At 20.3% G+C, this 22,980-nt stretch overlaps 2 long non-coding RNA genes across 2 annotated transcripts; both read left to right on the top strand.

Annotated features, from left to right (window-relative positions):
• On the top strand, positions 1-1,226 carry LOC128966063 (uncharacterized). The gene is made up of 3 exons (XR_008484697.1): positions 1-213; positions 279-473; positions 1,091-1,226. It is a non-coding gene; the product is annotated as an uncharacterized LOC128966063 (long non-coding RNA).
• Positions 1,227-1,711: 485 nt separating this feature from the next.
• On the top strand, positions 1,712-19,609 carry LOC128966013 (uncharacterized). The gene is made up of 3 exons (XR_008484694.1): positions 1,712-1,878; positions 13,503-13,878; positions 19,346-19,609. It is a non-coding gene; the product is annotated as an uncharacterized LOC128966013 (long non-coding RNA).
• The last annotated feature ends 3,371 nt before the right edge of the window (positions 19,610-22,980 follow it).

The raw sequence follows: 22,980 nt of genomic DNA, 5'->3' as shown, positions 1-22,980 counted from the left end.
TGTATGTATCGGCGCGCGCGGCTATCGGTGACGACACCATCATCACCATCAGCACCGATACCATCCTATAGGTGTAGATGTATGCGGTACTGATGATGACGACAACGATGTCGGTACTGAAAAAATCTGGTGTTTTTTTTTCGGGTACTCATCATAATTGCCACAAAACAGTGGGTTTTTATGAGGATTTTATTTTTATTAGGCGCAGAATCGGTACTAACAAAGTAGTGGTTGTTTCCAAATGTGAATGTAATGTATGTGTGTTTTTTTGATTGCAGACAATGACTATATATCGTACATAACAACGACTAAACAGCAACTAATACTGCAATATGTGTTTTGCAATGCATTATCAATAGAAGAGCGCACCGGTAGGTCGGCTCTGGTAATCGACTAACTAACTGACTGACTGACTGACTGACTGACGGATAGAGTTAAATGGCAAAGACGTAGTTGTGTTTTAGCTCATAGAGGTATTACCGATTGAATTATATATATATATATATATATACAGTATATATATATAGTTATATATCTATACAATAGTTTAGTTTTTCTTATAAAATGTTTGTCTCTCTCCCTATCCATCCCTATGACTCTCTCTCTCTCTCTCTCTCTCTCTCTCTCTCTCTCTCTCTCTCCTCTCTCTCTCTTCAACCTCTAGTAGACCTTTAATATACACACTCTCTCTCCTTCTCTCTCTCTCTCTCTCTCTCTCTCTCTCTCTCTCTCTCTCTCTTCAGCCAACTCTCCACACCGAATGTCTCTCTGTTTTCTCTATACCAGAGCTCCCGTTCCCCTAAACATCTGAAACTACGACGCAATTTATTATCGAGTTTTTGAAAAAAATTATTTTATATTTATTTATATATCATATATATATATATATATATATATATATATATATATATATACAGTAAATGTCATTCAATTGTTATTCAATGAGTGACTTATTATTATTATTATTATTTTTGTTATCATTTAACTAACATATAAATATCGTAAAAAAACACATTTTGTTTTATCGACTGATATTTACTTTTATTTAAAAAAAATGTATTGTTATTAATGTTTTTTATTATATGTTAAGATTAAGAGTCGTTTTTTATTATTATTTAATCGCCAATTCATTAGACGCTATGAGAAATATTTTTTTGCTAACAAAAAAAAATCTCATATCTATTTCAATGAAAGTTTTTACATATGTTTTATATAATAATAATAATAATAATCACATTTTTTTCCGATGACTTTTAATTATTTATTACTTCAATAATAATAATAATAATAATAACGACAACAAAATATCAACGAAAAACAAGTAATACTTTTTTTTTAATATTTTTTATTTTGTTAATAGTTTTTATTTTTTGAAATTAGTAATAATAATATTATTATTATTTAATAAGTTTTTATTTTATTGCTGTTTTTTGAAATAAAACAAAATTAATTATTAATAACAAAATGTCAAAATTTTTGACATTGAAATTTGTTTCAATATTTTAAAAAAATTATTATATAATTAAATTAAAAACTATTATATTATACGATTGACTTACAATATGTTTTTTTATTGGTGAAAATTAACGTATGTTATAGTTTAATATATATTAATATATATATATATAAATATACAAACAAAACAAAAAAAACAATATAAACTATTGCAATAGTTTTTTTAAATTGCTAAATAACTTAATAAAATAATTAGCAAAATATATTTATTTTCTTGAAAAAAATATATTGAATAATAATAATAATAATTCAATTGACTTTAACTGAACCCCAAAAATATATTACTTTTTTACAACAACAACAACAACAACAAAAAATCGTCAAAAATCTAAGTCATCATATATTATTGCATCATATAATGCGGTAAGTATTTTGATTTATTTTTAAAATAAGTTATATATATATATAGTTTTATATGATATTATAAAAGTTGTTAAATAAAATTATGTGTGTGTGTGTGTGTGTGTGTTTCACAGCCAAAATTAACATTTTAGATATTATATATTATTTTTTTTATAATTATTTTTAATTATTTATTTTTAACTATCACATGCTATTGCTATTTTTTTAATGCTCATTTTAATTGCCAATTGTATTTTATTTCAACAAAAAAAAATATTTCAATATTTTTTTTTATTAAAAAAAACATATATTGTTTTTAATCTAAATTGTTTTTAGACTACAAAAAATTATTATGGTTATAAATTGTATCGTCTAAAATAAAAATAAATTATTTAATATATTATTTTAAAGGATTATTATTGTATAATACATTAAGCTTTTTTTGTTATGTACTAATGATATAAAATATTAATTTTTTTTAGTAATTTTTAGTATAATTTTTAGTATTATACACTGTATTTTACTCAGTGAAGACATCAAAAATTATTATTTGAATTAATAATTAAATATATTTTATTTAGTTTTTGTTTGTAGAAAAAAATGCTTGTATTTGACGTCAGGCATGAAATAATTTTTTTTTTTGATACAATTATATTAGAGTATATGGCGTAAAAAATTGTCTAAAATAATAAAATCTTTTAAATAATATATATATATATATAAATTAACGATAATTACATTGTTGTCGATGATTACACAATATTTTCCAGTTTTGTGTGGGAAAATACAGACAAATTTATTATATTAAATAAAGTATTTATATATACAGTATATTTATATACCTTTAGATTTATATATATTTAGATATTATATATATATATAGTAGAAATTTGATTTCATTAATTATTTTTCCCAAACATTTTTTTTATCAAATATTTAATTTATTAATATATTTGAAAAAAATGTATTTTCACATTATATATCTTCTTTATATTAATTTATTATTATTATTATTTATTATATTTAAAAATGTGTGTCTATGTGTGATATAAGAAAATTTTTATATAATTAAATTTCCTCGAAATGCAATAATAATAATAACTTTTTCAATGGCTTTACAAATAAAGCCTTGAAGTTTCAGTGAAAATTTCATTTTGATTCATCATTGTTTCTATCGATGTTTGTATAAAACTATTATTATTATTATTATTATTATTATTATTATTATTATTATTAGCAAAATTAGACAAACCTTTAAAATATTTATTATTATTTAATATCATTAGTATTATTGTATTTATCTAATAAAATATAATCTATAAAATATATACAGTATATATATATATTTGTATTGTTAGATAATAGTGTTTTTTAATAAATTATTTAAATATCAAACTATTTTATTATTATTATTACTGCTACCTAACAATGTATATATTTAAATCTACTTTATTAGACACATTTAGTTAATATTAAATTTAAATCCACAGTACCAGTAAAGTTAGGTTTGCATAAAATAATAAGTGGCTTAAATATTTTAATACTAATAAATATTTGAGATTTATATTAACAAAATTAACTAAATAATAAATAAAAGTAAAAAATAAATAAATATAAGATTAGTTAAACTAAAGCCTACATAGAAAATACAGTTAATTTAATTCCCAATAAAATTATACAGAAAATAACAAAACAAATAAAAAATCAAACAAACGAACAAACAAACAAACAAAAACAATCTAGATAAATTAAATTGTTAATTACATAATTTTTAGTATAAAACTGTATATAAAAATTAGCTGCAAAATTGATTATTATTATTATTTTTACATTTTTAATATTTTTATTTTTGATTGAAATTGGTGTAAAATTATCGTAATACATGTATAAACTAATAATAATAATAATAATAATTTATAATTATAAGGGAAAACAATGTGATTTAATGAATTAGCAAACAATAAATTTATAAATAAATTCATACATATCGTAGACTTTATTAATTTTGTCTATACTTTAATTATAATATTTTTTAATATCATTTTTATTTTCAAAATGTGATTAAACAATCAATTTATTTTTATGCTATTCAGCAATTATTTAATGTAAATATATATATATATTAATTTTGTTTTCATTAAATTGAATTAATTTTTGCAATTAAATGTCTTATATATATATATAAAAAACTGTATATATATATGTAATTAAAAAATGTAAGTAATAATTATTATAATGGAAGTAATTGTTTAAAAAAATATTATTCATATTATATGTATGATTGATAAATAGTTTTTTTTTTAATATTATAAAAGTTGTTTTTAAAAATAAATATTTGAAATACAAAAAAAACGCTAATTGTTAGCTATATTTAAGCCAACAATTTAGCTGATGTTAAATATATACAGTATATATACATAAATATTTAAATTTAGTTTAGTTTTATTTTTTAATATATGAAAATCTTTTTATTTATTTTTTATTTTTTTCCCCAAACAAAAAATATCATATGAATAGTCAATTATACATTAACATTCAGCTAACATACACACATACACATACACATACACATACACATACACATACACATACACATACACATACACATACACATACACATACACATACACATACACATACACATACACATACACATACACATACACATACACATACACATACACATACACATACACATACACATACACATACACATACACATACACATACACATACACATACACATACACATACACATACACATACACATACACATACACATACACATACATATACACATACACATACACATACACATACACATACACATACACATACACATACACATACAGTGTGTAGACGTCATTTAAGTAGACATAAAGTATTGATTTAGGTTTAAAACACACATACATTGCATCGGCTCATACCCGTACCATACCATACCATACCATACATCATACAGCAACCAAATAATGCCATACCAACCAACCAACCAAATACACTATCCCTGTGTGCGCTCCACTCGGAGCACAAGCAGATCCAACAAATAAAACTCTTTCCCTATATATTTCAGTACAAGTATTATCATCATTGACTGAAAACCCAATAGCCTTGAACTTGAAATAAGAGAGAGAGAGAGAGAAAAAAAACTTTTTATGTTGCAGTAGTGCAGTAGTACTGTACTACTACTACCAGTGCTCTGAGCTAATGGTGTGTTGGTATGCCTACTGCAGAGAGAGAGAGAGAGAGAGAGAGAGAGAGAGAGAGAGAGAGAGAGAGAGAGAGAGAGAGAGAGAGAGAGAGAGAGAGAGAGAGAGATGTCTTTATGCTCCACCACTTGACTCACTTTTGTAATATTTGTGTCAGTATTACTGCATTATAGATATTTAATAATATTATATATTAAACACATACCTATTTAACTATCTATCTATCCATCCATACCTATGTATTGTACAGTATATACACTATATATATATATATATATATATATATATATATATATATATATATATATACATTATCTATAAATCAATTTATATTTAAATGCAGTAATTTAATTTAATTTATGATCATTTTTGTTTTGGATTTAGAAATTAAATTATATATTTAAAATATACAGTACCGGTAATATTTTAATGTTTTTTATATTATATATAAATTATACAGTATATATATAAATATATATAAACAATTGATAAATTATTTTTCCAATAACCAAAATGAGAGGCAATTATTATAATGATAGATTTTATTTTTAAAAAAAATATAAGTTTATATTATTTTTATTTCGCTCATCAAATTAAATATATATATATATTTTTTTTGGGTACAAACATATCTAGAAGTATTAGTAGTATTATTATTATTATAGTCTACACATACATAAATAATTTTTAATACAGTAATATATATATAATATACTGTATATATATATAAAACATTAATTTTTATGAAGCCTTCAATTATTATCAATTATTTAATTTATAAACAATTTTTTTTTTAAATATTATTGTTGGTTATCTTTAAGAGACTCTTCAATGCATTAGAAATAATATATTATTTATTTAAAAATCAATTTATTGTTTTCTAATATTTAATTTTTTTAAAATTTATTTGTTTGTTTGCTTGTATGAGTCACACATTGTATTATATTTAAACAATACATTTACAAATTACATATACAAACAATAAAAGATTGTGTCAATTATTATTATTATTATTATTATTATTAATTTATTTAAACGTCTAATCGTTAAAATATATATATATATATAAATAATTTTCCAGTTACTAACCAAACTAAACATACTATTGTTAGCAAACATTTTTCTAGCCATAAAATTAATTAATTATTATTTTTTGTTACTGTATTTTTTCACAATATTACTGGTATTGTAATAATATTACTTATATTTTTTGCTGGGATGGGTGGGTGGGAGAGGGGGGAGAAAAACAAAGTTTCACAATAGTCATCAAAAAATATAAACAACAAATCATATAAAAATAATTTTCCAAATATATTTATAAATGTAAAAATAAATAAATATTTACTTATTTGATTTTAATTAAGTTTTTTCTTTAAATAACAAAAGTTTATTGAATTTCTTTAGCAACAAAAAAAATACTTTATAAGTAAAAGTAAATTATATATACAATAATTATTAGTGATTTTTATTATATATATAAAAAATAAATTTATACAACAAAACAAACTAAAAACTTAATTTATATGCTATCTAATAGTATTAATTTACACTATCCTGTTAATAATAATATATTATATATAAATTTAATATCATATTATTATTATTATTATAAAAATCTTGTATTAATGTTTAACATTAATTATTTAGTTGTTTATATATAAATTTGATACTCGTTTTTTCTAATCAAAACTAATTTGCAATTAAAATATTAGTGTGTTTTTATATATATAAGTTATTTGATTAAAATGAAAATTTATTTATTTTTTAAAATTATTAATATTATTATTATTAATTATTATAACAATAATCTTATTAATGATATCCTAATTATTTGAAATATAGAGTAATATATCAACGGAGCAGCAATTGCTGTGTCTCTAAGCAATAAATTTTATAATAATAATAATTATTATTATTATAATAAGTAACTACACTATCAATACATAATTATTTAGACAATTAACAACTTGTCTGTGTATATAATAATCATAAAAAATGTATTATATATATAGTATTACTAACAGATATTTATTGTTTATACAGGAAAGTATTTATTTTATATACAATATATACTGTATATACAGAATATATATATATACTGATAGTATATTTAGGGTTAAAATTAAATGTCAAACCAAACACACACTCACACAAAATAACACACATTTTTTACTTTAATAATAAATATATAATACACTCATTGGTTTAGTAAGTGTGTAAATAATATATATATATATATATATATATATATATATATATATATATATATATATATATATATAATATCGACTCACAAATATATAAGATTTCAAGGACGGGTAGACTTTTTTTTCGCAAGAATCGGTAATTTATAAGAAAAAGAAATTATTTAATATAAGCGCATAGACTTATAAAAGTATAACCAATAGTACAGTACATACAGTATATGTGTTGTATTGGAGAGAGAGAAATAGGAGAAAAGGGCTGTCCATTTAGGTCTAACATAAGACTACTTTTACATAAAGAGAGAGAGAGAGAGATAGATAGAGAGAGAGAGAGAGAGAGAGAGAAAAGAGAGAGAGAGAGAGATTCTAGAATATTCCTGCGCACCGATACCTAACCTCTAAAATACTTGTGTTTGTGTGTCTGACTATAATGACTATAATATTTGCTTATTTTTTCATTATCTCTATCTTTTTTAAACAAAATATATATATATATATATATACTGTAGTAGTAATACATAATACAATATATAAGTATCAATTCAAATATTAATGAAATAAAAGAGAAAAAAAACAATTTGCTATTTTATTGGATTTATATATAAATTAAATAAATTAATATATTTTTTTATATAATATTATATATTATTTGTGATTCTTTATTAATTTTCTATAATAAACAGTAATAAGAAATATATCGATTTTTTTATTAGAGAAAAAAAGTTAGTTTAACTGATTTAAGGTTTTCATATTTAAATAATAATAATTATTATTATTATATTAAAAGATAAATGTTTTCATGAATAGTGTGATTTTGTAATACCTTTTTTCCCCCACTATTTGTTTCAATGATTTATCAATGTCATCACTTTCAATAGTAGTATATATATATATATATATATATATATATATATATATATATATAGTATATACATATATATAAATTTATATATATATATATATTTTATTGTACGTCCATTTTCGTAATACTGTATTTTATGTAAACATTTATACAGTAGTTTATAAAATATATAGAAAACTAGCAGCAATTTTATTATTATTATTATTATTATGGCATTAAAAATAGCTACACTATTAATCATTAAACATACGATAATGACATTTTTGTAAAATAATTATCATATAAAAAAATTTAAGTTTGCTTAAATTGACAAAATCAATAATTATTTGAGTAAATGTCATTTTCTGACATTTTATTAATTAAATTAATTACTAAATTTTTAAAACATTAGTGTAAATTATTATTATTATTATTATTATTATTATTATTATTATTATTATTATTATTCAGTTGTTTGTTTCATATGTAAGTTAAAATTATTTATATTTATTTTTAAAAAAAACTATTTTGTGTTTATTTAGTACTTTTTAAAAAAAAATCATTAATTGAATTATCTTTATAATTAACATAAAATATTTTAATAAAATTAAATTATCATTAGTTTAGTCAATGTTTTTATAAAAATATGCATACATAATGATTAAACTTTTAAATTAATTTAATATAAATATATATTTTAGTTAGTAATTAATTATTTTATTTATTTGGTTTATAATTTATTACATTAGTAGCTATTATATACAATAGATTATTAAATATTATTAGTAAATTTCATTATCATAATCTATATATTATTATTATTATTTGATTGATAATAACTATTAAAATTCAATATACATATATCTAAGCAATAATTAATATACATTTAATTTGAAACTTAAAAAAGGAAATTGACATAAAAATCTAATTTAATATTCAGTATCCTATACATTGAATAATATTATTGTATTATATTTTTTTATTATTATTATATTTATAAAAAAATATAATACATTTACATCTCTGAAAACAACATATATAACAATATATATATATAATTTAAATTTAATTATTTATTACTTACAACACATATGTCTAGACTTTAAAATTTAAATCTTATTGTTGTCTATATATATATATATATATATATATATATATCTATAGACAACATTATTTAGGGTGTAATCGATATGTTAAACAAATAATCGATTTTTTAAGGATATATATATTTTTTTTGTGTATAAATCATTATTACGTTTAGAGTTATCTTATGGTAAATTACGACTACTATTAAATACAACAGACAATAGCTTTATTATAACCAAAATTTATTTTTTTTAAAAATTTATTAACCAAAAAAATAAATAATAAGTTTAAATAATACTTAAATAATAAATAATTATATGAAAACTTTTTAACTTTTTAAAAAATTGTTTTATGAAAAATCATTTCTCATTATAAAAGCCTATTAACTACTATTATATGTATACAACAACAACAACAACAAAACAGTACAGAAAATATAGTTAATATGTATTTATATTATATAATGTAACGAAAAATTCATTTTATTTCAAATGTTATCTATGATATAACATTTAATGTATATATACTAGTATATGTATATGTTATATATAAATATCAAATATATACAGTATTTACGTCATAAACTTTTTATATATACACAATATATTATATATACATATATAAAAAATTTATATATATATTATATAAAATACTTATATAATATGTGTTTGTCTGTAGTCTATATACACTATTTTTTCATATAAATAGTTGTCTATAATGTCTATAAAATTGGGTTTTTTTGTTGTTGTTGTTGAAGACCTGTCCGATCAATGTCTGTATATATATATATACTTATAGTTTAGTATGTATTTAGTATTGAAGATATATTGTATTCACGAGATTGAAAAAAATAAGTTTGAATGCAATTATAGATATGAAAATCAAATCAAACCAACAAAAAAACCCTATTATTATTTTGTTGGTTTTATACCTTTTTTTTTGTTGTTGATATGTATGACAGCACTTTTCACACCATTGCTATAATCAAAAAAAAAAAAAAATCAAACATCACATACCCATACACCCATACACTCAGGTATCTATTTATCTACCTGTGCTCAGACACAAAATGCAACTCTTTTTTCATATATATATTTAGTAGTATTTTCTCTGACTGTCTGTAAAAATCATAATAATTTTTTTTATATATATAAAAAGATACTTGAACTTCAAACAATTTATTTTTACTTTTATTTAATATCAATAGACATTGAGATTTAAACATTGTTTTTTTTATAATACAATATAATATATATATACTGTATATAAGTATATAATTGTGTGATTTTAGAGAAATCCTTGAATTTTTTTTTGCTATTCATTTATATTATTATTATTATTAGTTTTTCTCGAGACCAATATATTTGCCATTATTTTATTTTTTTTACTTTTATTATCAAATTTTTTTTGTGTTATGTCTGCTGAGCTTAAAAATCAATTTTGTAAATACAAAAAATACAACTATAAAAAAAGTAGACACAAAAACATAGACTTAGACGATATATATATATATATATATATATATATTAAATACAGTATTTTTATTAAAAATTTAGTAGACTTTGAATTTCTAGTCAACAAAAATATTACTTTAATTTTAAATATTTAGTTTTTTTTCTCTCTTTTTTTGAAATTAAAGGAAAATCCGTTACTTAAAAACAGATTCAAATATAACTTATATATTACTTATTTATATATATAAAAAAACACAAATTATCATTAATTAGTTGTACACTCAGTTTGTCTTATTTTTGTTTTTTTTTGTTGAAAACTACGAAAGTTTTTTTTTAAATAATAAAAACATAAACCTATTAAATGTCTTAAATTTTTTTGTTAGTAAGTTTGTCTGGAAATTTTGATATATATATATTAATAATATAAAATTTTTGTTATAAAAAATTTTAATGACATTATAAATCATATTTTTGTGTTTTTAATAAATTAAATATATATTATATACTCTGTATATATATAATACTTGACATAAGTCTATATGAAATTTTATGTTCAAATTTTAAAAAATATAATATTAATAATCGATTAAACCGATTAAAATATTTATTTATTTTTTCTATACTAATACAATAATTTGTTTAAATATATTATTTTTATACACAATTGAATTTTATTATTTTTAAAAATAACTATTTAATAATAATATTACTAAATAAATATTATTTTAATACTATTAATTAGTTAATAATTATCTATATTTATAATAAAAAACTACTAATTAATGATATTATTATAATAAAAATACAATAAAAAAATAAACAGTGAAAATAAATTATTAAACATATACTTACAATATGAAATTTTTTTGTTAATCACAAAGTTTATTATAAAATTTTAATAATAATAATAATTACCGTAAATTAAATAACATTAGCGTTTAAAACATTGCCATGTAAAATGTCAAGTTCCCGTATAAATTTTCAACGTATTTTTTAAAATAAAAATATATACATATATTATTTGGGTAATTATTAATTATAATCAATAAAAAATTAAATTTAAACAATTAGCAATAAATGTTTGCCATATATGTTAAGTAATATATTTTTATTTATTTTTTTAAAATCTTATTTTTAATCACGTTTTTGTTGTCATATTATATATATTGTGAGTTTTATATTAGTAGTTATTAATAATTTATTAAATGAATTGACACATGAAATCAATTAATAGTATACTAATTTTTACATAATATTATTCAATAGAAATATCTATTTATAGTTTATTATACTAATTATTTTGTTTTGCTGTCCAAAAATCATTGAATAATATAATATGATACTTACTATTGATTTCATAGGCTATAGTGGAATCATAACATATTATTAATTAATTATTATTAAAAATAATAATACAAATTTTTTTTAAATACTTATTTTACATTTTAATAATAATTGAATATATTGTGTTTGCTCATCACATTGTTGTTTGTAATAGAAATTTGTTTTATCATATTTTTTTGTAACAGACATATATATTAATATATATATATATATAATTGAATAACAATCATAAATAGTAATAACAAGCAATTAATTGACTGATAAAGTAATAGGCGTTACCAATTGATTACAACAATTAACACTTAATTCCTAATCAATGAGAGAGAGAGAGAGAGAGAGAGAGAGAGAGAAGGCCTTCAATGAGAGATTTAAAAAAAATAAAATAAATTTTATTGATTCAAAAAAAAATCTATTGTTTTAAATAACAAATAAATAATTACAAAGGATATGATTTATTCAATGATACTATTGATATGTCCTATTAAGTGAACTATTGTCAGCTATAGTCAGCTCCCGTGACACTTGAAAGTTAGTTATTGTTTCAAACAAACAAAAAATTATATAAATTTTTTTTCATTATTAGTATTAGATTTTTTATTTTATTTATTCAAGTACTTATAAATAGAGATATAGTTTATTGTAGTTTTTTTTGTTATTAGTTTGTAGTTATTATATTATTAAATGATAATCATATCTTAAACAAATTTAGTCGTAAGTCACAGTCAACTATTCAATATATATATATGAAAGTCAATTACACCCCAGTATAGGGAGGTCTCAACTATGTAACCGTTTTTTTTAAATAAAATATTTAATAGTAAAATAGATAATAATAGTAATAATGATATTAATTATCTAAAAACTATTAAAATAAAAATCTGTATATAAATAGTAGATATTTTTTTACTACATTTTACAGTATTATTTTTAATAATATAATAACATTTATTATTAAAAAAAATTTTACTCATATAAAAAATTATTACTATTATTATAATTATAATTATTTTATATTTGAGACATACGTTTATTACTATACTAATACTGTTTGTATAAAAAAATTTTTTTTAATTAAATTGTGTGTTTGGAAATATTTCACAACTTTTACATATTATAAATATTAGCAAATAAATAAATGCCTGTCCTTTATAATAAGTTTGTTGGTTAATAAAACTTATATATATATTTATTTGCCGGTTATATTGTTGTTAATATTATTATTATCGTTGTTGGCATGTCGTCCATATCACCAAACAAATTGATATTAATATTATTTTTGTTTTTTTGTTTAATTATTATTATTATTAGTTTAGTTTATTTCTACTAATACTAATAATAATAATTGAGTTTTACTTTTGTTTTCATATATATATATATATTAAATATATAAGTTTATGGTAAAAATTTGTTACCTGGTGAAACAACTTATAATAATAAATTTATAAATGATTTATAATGAATAATAATGAATAATAATTTCAATTTTTTTTTGTTTCTCTTATAATAGGTTTTAAAAAAATAAAACGTTGTTTGAGTCATCACTTAAAATCTAACCATCCCCTTCACCTACAGTCCCCCCTATAAATTGATACACGATTCTGGGTATATATATATATATATATCATCATGGGTAATAGAATCGTATTGGAAAGTACTATACTGTACTATTATAGTACCAGTGCCAGGAGCTACAAGTGCTGGGAGGTGGGTGGCGGCATCATAAATACACATACAGTACATACATACGCTCATACAAGCCGTAAAAGTTGTTAAAAAAAGATTTCATTGGAAATTGCCAACTAATTTCTACCTGTTTTTTAAAATATGATTGCAATTTTGCACCTGTAGTTTGGTTGGTAAAAAAAGTACCCAGTTATTATAGCGTAAGTTATTAAGCATGACTTCAATTATTATGATTATGATTATTATTGGTAATATATATACATATACTAGTATTTTATTGAATTTTCATATTTATGCATATAGTGTATGATTTTTATGTTTTTAAAAAAACCAAAAAAAAATCTATTATCTATTAATTGTGTGACCACTCAGTTATGTTTACTAGGTGTGTGTTTGTGTGCGCGCTTATGTATGTGTGTTTTTAATTGGGTGGGAAAGTGATCACAAATTTTATTTTTTGGCACAAAAATAACAACAATTTGAGTAGCGTTTGATTGGGTACCACTCTGGGTTCACCAGTCGCGCGGGGGGACTCTGGATCGGTGGCACTGATTAAATTGATAACAAAAAACAAACCAAAAACTCAGTGTCCACTAGAGACAGATACCCTCACCTGATATTTGATACACTTGTGAACACAGCTGGTGGTATCTCAGTTAAATCTATCTCATCCAGTCACCATCACCGTTACCACCATCACCATCATCATCAACAACATGAATGCCCAGTGCCATACATACGCGCACACATATACACACTTAACTAGTTTTTATTTTATGTGTGTATTTGCAGCTATTTATTACATTAAACTCTCTCTTTCTCTCTCTCTCTCTCTCTCTCTCTCTCTCTCTCTCTCTCTCTCTCTCTCTCTCTCTCTAAAACAAACAATCTATTTATACACCTTTCCTTTTTTTTACTTCCCTTCCCTTTCCGTTTATTTTACTTATTTTTTATTTGATTAAAATCTTTTATCGGATAATTGAATTTATACAGTATATATATTTAGCATATGTATGTTAAATTTAATATGTGGATAATAATAGTAATAATAATATGGATCCAAGATATCAAAATTGATATCGTCTATGGTTAGTTGTATGTATGTATGTATGTATGTATGTGTGTGTGTGTGTGTGTGTGTGTGTGTGTGTGTGTGTGTGTGTGTGTGTGTGTGTGTGTGTGTGTGTGTGTGTGTGTGTGTGTGTGTGTGTGTGTGTGTGTGTGTGTGTGTGTGTGTCTACAGTAGTCTGACTATGGCGTAAGCACCTGTGTCTATGGCAACAATCCTGATGTTCGTCATCATCAGTTAACTACAATATACCAAATAGGCAACAGATAACTGTGCTGTCTCTCTCTCTCCCTTTCCCTGGTTTACTAAACTATTGCATCCAATGCTTAAAGACATACAATACTTAATATTTTATTATATTACTATACTGTACGATGTGTTAATATATATATATGCATTTAAATGTCAACACATTTTGAGTCCCTGTCCTACTTATTTCCTAACTCTCTCTCTCTCTCTCTCTCTCTCTCTCTCTCTCTCTCTCTCTCTCTCTCTCTAATTAACTCTCAATATTTATATATATATATATATATATATATTTATATATGTGTATATAATAGATAGATAATTTCCAAGTAAATCAATTATATTCAACAATAATTATTATTTAATAATTTCAATATATTGTTGATTTTACAAAAGTCTATTATAAACACATTTTTTTAAAAACAATTGTCTCATCTCTTGTTCAATTGATTTCCTAATTTGTGTTAAATAAAAATCTCTGAAATATATAACTCTCTCTCTCTCTCTCTCTCTCTCTCTCTCTCTCTCTCTCTCTCTCTCTCTCTCTCTCTCTCTCTCTCTCTCTCTCTCTCTCTCTCTGCTATTATTTAATAATAACTATATTATTATTTTGTCATTGTTTTTATGCAATCACTTATTTTTGCTAACAATTTGTTTCTACAGAAAGTTATTAATTTTATTGTTTTATATATTGTGTGATCTGTTTTATATCGACAGTAATAATGATATTAACTTTTAGCTTTTGACTCGGAAGTTGTTATTAGTATTAGTATTATATGTGAACTGGAAAGTGATTTACAATTATTTTTTTGACCAAATATTTATTTTTCAGTGACTTAACAAATATGTTAACCAAAAAACGTCTGATATAATAATAATAATTATTATTATTATTATTATCAATAGGTATGTTATAAAACACTGTCATTCATATGTTTTATTGTTTTAACTCTATATATATATATATATATATTTTGCTATAATAAACTAATTATGTAAATATTTGGTGTTAATTGTTTGCTTAATATTTATATGATATATAAATTTATGATATTTTAAAAATCTATTTATTATATATATATTTTCTAAAAATGTTTTGTTAAAACTAAGTTCAATGTGCTTCTCATTATAATAATTGCTTTAAATAACTATATATACAATAAGTTTTTTTTTTAAAAATTTATTTAATATATTTTATTGTTTTTTTTTCGGTCATAATTTCCGATAACATAAAAAACTATTTGTCATATTATAAAAAAATATTTATATATGAGTTATTGTTGCGATCTATTACTATACCAATAGTATTACATTACATATATTGGTAATTATTTTTGTTGTTGTTTTTGTTTTTTTTGTCGTAATTGAAATACATGTATAAAAAGTTTTTAATTTCCAAACTCCAAGTGTGCGCCCATTTCTCTCTCTCTCTCTCTCTCAATACACCCATTCCTCCCCATTGCTAGCATACCAGCCAACACTTATGTTATGTTTTTATTTTTTTATAAAAATATATATACAAAAAATATGTGTTATATATATGCGAAATGTAATCATATATGCCGTTGTCGTGTATTTTTTTTATAAAAAAACCTAAAATTAATTAATGTTTTTTATTATTATTATATAATATTTGCTTTTAAAAAATCACTGTTTATTTCATTTGTATCGACAGTATACGATTGACTCTGTTATTGACTACAAATCAATTGCTTTATAATTCAATGTTTTTTTTGTTTGGTTATATATATATATGTGTAGTTATAATAATTTTATTTGTAGTTTATTTTAAAAATACAAAATTAATGTCCAATTTATTTGCTGATGAAAAAAAACTGTATTAAAATTTTTTTCCATATGGTTTTGTTTTATGTTGACGTTTAGCAAAATTATTTTAATTTTTATATTACATTTTTTAAGTTGTTTTATTATTTTATTATTAATACCTTTATATTAAAAATTATTAGGCATTAGAAAATAATAATAGCAAATAATTAATGTAATAATAACAACATTGCGATCTCCGGGGTTTGTATTAAATATAAATATATTTATATTTATTTTTTTTGTTAATACTTTCAAAAAAAAACTTTCAATCGATATATTATTTTTTTAGATATCTTGAGATATAATTTTCTTTAATTAATTAATTATTATTATTATTTTGTTAATATATGTCATATGAAAGTGTATCTTATATATTATTATTTGTTCAATTTCTAAATTATCTATCACTTTCATTATTATTATATATTATATAATATAATTAATGTTTGTCTTATTATATATGATCTCTCAAAATATATATATATAACCGACACATATGCCCGACACTACTACTACTACGACATCCAATAATTATTGTCGCGCGGAATGGGGAGGTATTTACTACATAGAGAAGCGCACTGACCATCCAATGCAAGCAATGATTATCGGCAAATATCTTAATGTATTATTAAACCGAAAGAGAGAGAGAGAGAGAGAGAGATAATCCACATATTTTTGTGGTCCCAAACACTCAATGATACAAAATTGAATTTATCATTTTGTTGTTGTTGTATTATATTTTTATTTTTTTTTTTGACTACCGGTGCCCATCATCATCGATGGGCACAGTTATGTCTATACTAATCGCTGGTAACTTCGTTCCAAAACTGCATTTTACACAACTTTTAACGGTTTTTAAATACATAAGCTGTAAATGCATTTATTTGGAGCGCAATATATCAGCGATGATCGCAACGATTAACTCATATATAAATATATATAAATATATATTAATTTTATTTATTTAATTTTTTGTTTGTTTAAAAAAACTAATTATTTTTTAATTCAATTAATTTTGTTATAATAATAATAATAATAAAAATACTAAATAAATAATTTATATTTGTATAAAATATTACAGAAATATTGTCTATAAATTATAAATCATATCAATAATTTAATAATAAATAATTTATATATTTAATATATAGTGTAAAGTATTTATACAGTATCGTATATATATACTAAATATTAAATTGCAATTTGATTTATTAGGTTTATTTTGTTGTTGTTGGCTAATATGATACACAAATTTTCACTATTGAAAAAACATTATGTTATATATATATATATATTTCGGATAATTGTGTTTTTGTTGTTATAAATATATATATTTGATATGATATATTAAATATACAAATAAATCAATTCATGGGACTAACACTTGATACATTAGTTTTTTTAAAAAATAAATATTATTATTGAATTATTTCATTCATATAAAAATAAAATATATATATATCAAAAAATTTATTTATCAACTTAACATTTGACGTTAACAATAATAAATAAATAAAAATAAAATAAATGATATCAAGTATTGTTTTTCAAAAATATTGTTTTTTGAAATATATATATATAAAACATTATTTATATTCTGTAGTATATTGTATTTAATTAAAAAATAATTTAATACAATATTGCGTATTACATTATTAGTGTATTTTTATTGATATTTATTTTAATTGATTTTTTTCAGTATACATATATCAATTGATTCAATAAATTATATATATATTTATAAATAAAAATCTATATAATTTTTCATTTTAAATTAAAATTCTAAACAATTATATTTTAAATAATATGATATTACAGGTAAAAAAATTAATAAAATATATATCATATTAATTATTTGTAAATACTAATTAAAATTAATTAAATTGTATGTTTGTTTGTTTGTTTTTCTGAGCTAATTTATTTTCTAACTAATTTTCATATATATAATTTTATTTCAATTTTTGTTTGTTTTAATTATACATCACATACACACACACACACACACACAATACAATAATCAATATTGAAGACAACATTTAATATTTATTTATTAATTTTTTTTGGGATAAAAATTAAATATCATATAACAAATAATTTATTATTATTAATAATAATAATAATTATGACACTGGTGTTTGGCAGTGTGGTTAGCTTGGTTGTTTTTTACAAATATGTGATGCAAAACAACCACTATCTGCACAGCCCAGATACCGGTGCCTACTATGTCATCGTCTATAATAATAATAATAATTAATTGTTATCATTATTGTCATTATCATTTTTATTATTATTATGATTAGTAAATATATATATAATTGCTTTTATAATATTAGTTGCTAATGCAATTATTTATATGTACTTATACTATTGATTATACATTTTTTTACATTTTTAATATATATAATTATTATAATATTATATTATAATAATTAAATTTATTTTATCAATTTAATTAAATTTATAATAAAAATAATAATACTTTTATTTATTTATAATTAATTAATTGATTTTTTATTAATTTTTAGTGACACTTGGATATGTGACCCATGATTTGACTGAAATGATGATATGTTATGAAGATTAGCGACAATTTCCAACAATTAATAAATATTATCATTAGTTTAATTACTTTTTAAAAACTATCATTAATGAGATATCATATAAATGATTTATCATTTTGTTTTAAATAGTATTTTTTGTATGTATTTATTTATTTCTATAGTAAATGCTATCTTGTATTTTACTTACTATCAAATTGTGATAAGTTAACTGTGATAATAATAATAATAGGGGAAAAATTGTAATAAACATTTTTTAATGTAATTTATAAAATGTGTGATAATTTGTAAATTTTCTAAAATAAAATTAATGTCTCAAATATATATATAAGATATTATTTAATTGCATATAAAATATGTAATACCGTAAAATTGTTCATACAATTGATAAAAATAATAAATTATAAATTATTTAAATTTGTATTCATTTTTTAAAAATCATATCAATGTGTTTGTTATGTTATGAATTGTAAATCAATATAAATAATAATTTTATTTACTTAAAGATCTCCTTAACTGATCAGATAATTTAAAAAATCATTTGTCTAATCGATGGTTAATCAGATATTACCTGTATTTTTAAGATTTTTGATGACATTGATGGTGGCCATCAAACATCACTTTATTTTATAATTAAATGGTTTTTATCTCTTATCGTAACTTTTATCACCATTGGATCAGATATCAGACAACAACTTATATATACAGTATTATTGTTAACAATACAAACAATTGATAAATAAAAACTATTAATTTGTAAATTTCTAAAAATTTACAGTAATTTTATTATCAATTTCAAGTATTTAATAATTAAGATAATTTTTTTTTGTTTAACATTTAAGCTATCAATTTTTTTTGAATAGTCAATAGTTTTATAGACATTACTAATTGATGAGTCAGTCAATGTTTAGTTTTTTTTTAATAAAAAACATTAAATAAAAAGTTTATAACTTTGAAAATTTATGCTAATATTTAGTATTTAAAACTATTATTATTGACTTATATTAGTATATATATACATGTATATATATATATTAAAATAAACATCATAAATAAAATGTTTAACAAATTTTTTTAGATATTAAGATAAATAAAATTTATAATCTAAATAATTATTAAAAATTTAAAAGTCATTTTTAATTTATTTTATTATTAATCATCATTAAATAATACAATATTTTTTTTATAAACAAAGATATTAATAGTCAATTAGATTTTAACATAATAGTTAACTTTTAATTAACAAAAAACAAACAAACTTTATAATATGGTTTTTTTTCAAAATATATATAACTTTGATTTGAGTAATTAAATAAACAAAATTTAAAAGTATTTTCTTTTTTAAAAAATAAAACTAATATCTATTAACAAGAAATCATTATTTTTTTAAAAATGTTTATTACAATATTTTTGAAAATATATTTTTAAATAATAATGTTATTACTGTTGTTATAGAGAATTATATATTTATATTTAAACACATAGTTATCAATGAAAGACAATGAAAATAATGTATTTGTTATAATCAACAAAAATAATTATCAAATTAAAAATAAAAACATATTTTTTGTTTTGTTTATATATGTGTATATATCAATCAATCAATGAATATACATTATATAAATTATACATTATATTTAAATTTTAATTAGTTTTTTTTAAACATAAGTTATTCAAAAAGTAAAACAATTAACTTTTTTTTAAATCAATTGAATGTCATTCACAAAATCATTGTATTTTTAAATATATAAAACAAAAATATATAAATCGATGGTTCGGACCCCCAAATAAAAGGCATTCAAAATATATATAAATATTTTGTTTGTTTGGATAATTATAAATATATATAACAAAGTTTGCGCTCATGTAAAGTAAAGCACCCGTCAATTAATCGTGTAGTAGTGGTGGTGGTGGTGGTGGTGGTGGTGGTGGTGGAGTTGGTGTGGAGGGGACAGTTAGTTAGTTATCCAAAAATAAATAAATAACTGTACTGTCAACATAAAACAAATTGCTATATTATTATTAACTACCAATAATACCCTAATTAGTTAGCTAATAAATTTATAATAAGGAATTTAAACTATTTATTATTTTTTGTAGTATTGTTTATAGATCTAAAAACATAGGGTTTTATGTATGTATGTGTGTGTGTGTGTGTGTGTGTATGTGTGAGACCACTATAAATAGAGTAAGCCATAAAAACCTACTCCCTGTCCTATCCACTCCCACCCTCACCCACCCACCCCTACACACATACAAACTGTACAAAAATCACATCCATAAGCGCTTTACTTTTACAGTACTTTCAAATTTAACAATTAATTTTGTGTCCCTCTCTTTCTTTCTCTCTCTCTCTCTCTCTCACTCTCTCATGTTTTAAAATACAACATCAATTTGTGCCTAAAAATAACATATACCAGTATAATAATAATAATAGTAATAATAGTAATAATAGTAATAAGTAATTTAATCCAAAAATGTTTTTATCGTCTAATTTGTTTTTTTTTTAGAAAACGTCAAAAATATTTATATTTAACTCCCAATTTGCAGATGAAAGTCAATGTCATAACCTAATTACTGGTCCTATTTTTTGTTTGTTTATTAGTTAACTATTTATATATATATATATATATATATACAGTAATAGTTATAAACAGCAACAATCATATCATTTCATAAATCTATAATTTTTAAATGCACTTCATTTTCAATTAATTACTCAATCAATAACACTTTTTTTAACCTCACTAAACATTTTTTTTCAATTAACCACCAATTTTTCATTTGCTGATTGGGAATCAATCATAAAATATCAATCATATTTGTTAAACAAAAAATTATATATATATAGTATTTACCAATATATTGATTGAAAAACAAAATTTACACCAATATTGGTAATTGTCAAAGAATTTACATTAATAATAATAATAATTTTTTAAAGTGTTTTTTAAAAAATTAAATAACTCTACTCAACAATTTTTTTAGATTTGTATAATAGATATAGTAATATATATATATGATAAATTGATTTATATATAATATATTTAGTTAGTTAATTGTAAATTAAATTGTAGATAATTATTAAGTCAGATAAAAAAAAATGCAAGTTTTTTTTGTGGAGATAATAATAATAATCTACAATTAAATTTTTAAAAGCCATTATCACATAAAAAACAATTTGTTTGAATATATGATAATAAGCTCATCCAAAAAATTTAAATTATGTTTTATATTAGTACAGAATATATTGTTGTAATATAATAGCAGATATTAATAAATATCTATAGAATATATAAAAAATTATAATTATGTAATATTAACAATAATAACAATATTTATAGTAATAATAATAATAATAATTAGATTATTGATAGAAATATAATTGTAATTATTATCAATAAAATTATTCATTAAAATTTAAAAAATTTTTTCTCTCAAGATTTTCGTAATACTGTAGTATTGATATCATAGTAATGTAAGAATTATTATTATTAATAATAAAATGTTAAATATAGCAAAAAAAAAAATGGATAAATGCTTAAAGATTTTTTCAAACACAATAAAGCTAATGATTGAACCAATTAGTTAATTGATAGGAC

The sequence above is a fragment of the Oppia nitens genome, unplaced genomic scaffold (genome assembly GCF_028296485.1).
Source record: "Oppia nitens isolate AA-2021 unplaced genomic scaffold, nextdenovo-longstitch-racon4-pilon3 scaffold19_pilon_pilon_pilon, whole genome shotgun sequence".
Taxonomy (NCBI): domain Eukaryota; kingdom Metazoa; phylum Arthropoda; class Arachnida; order Sarcoptiformes; family Oppiidae; genus Oppia; species Oppia nitens.
This window is presented reverse-complemented; position numbering and strand designations above follow the sequence as displayed.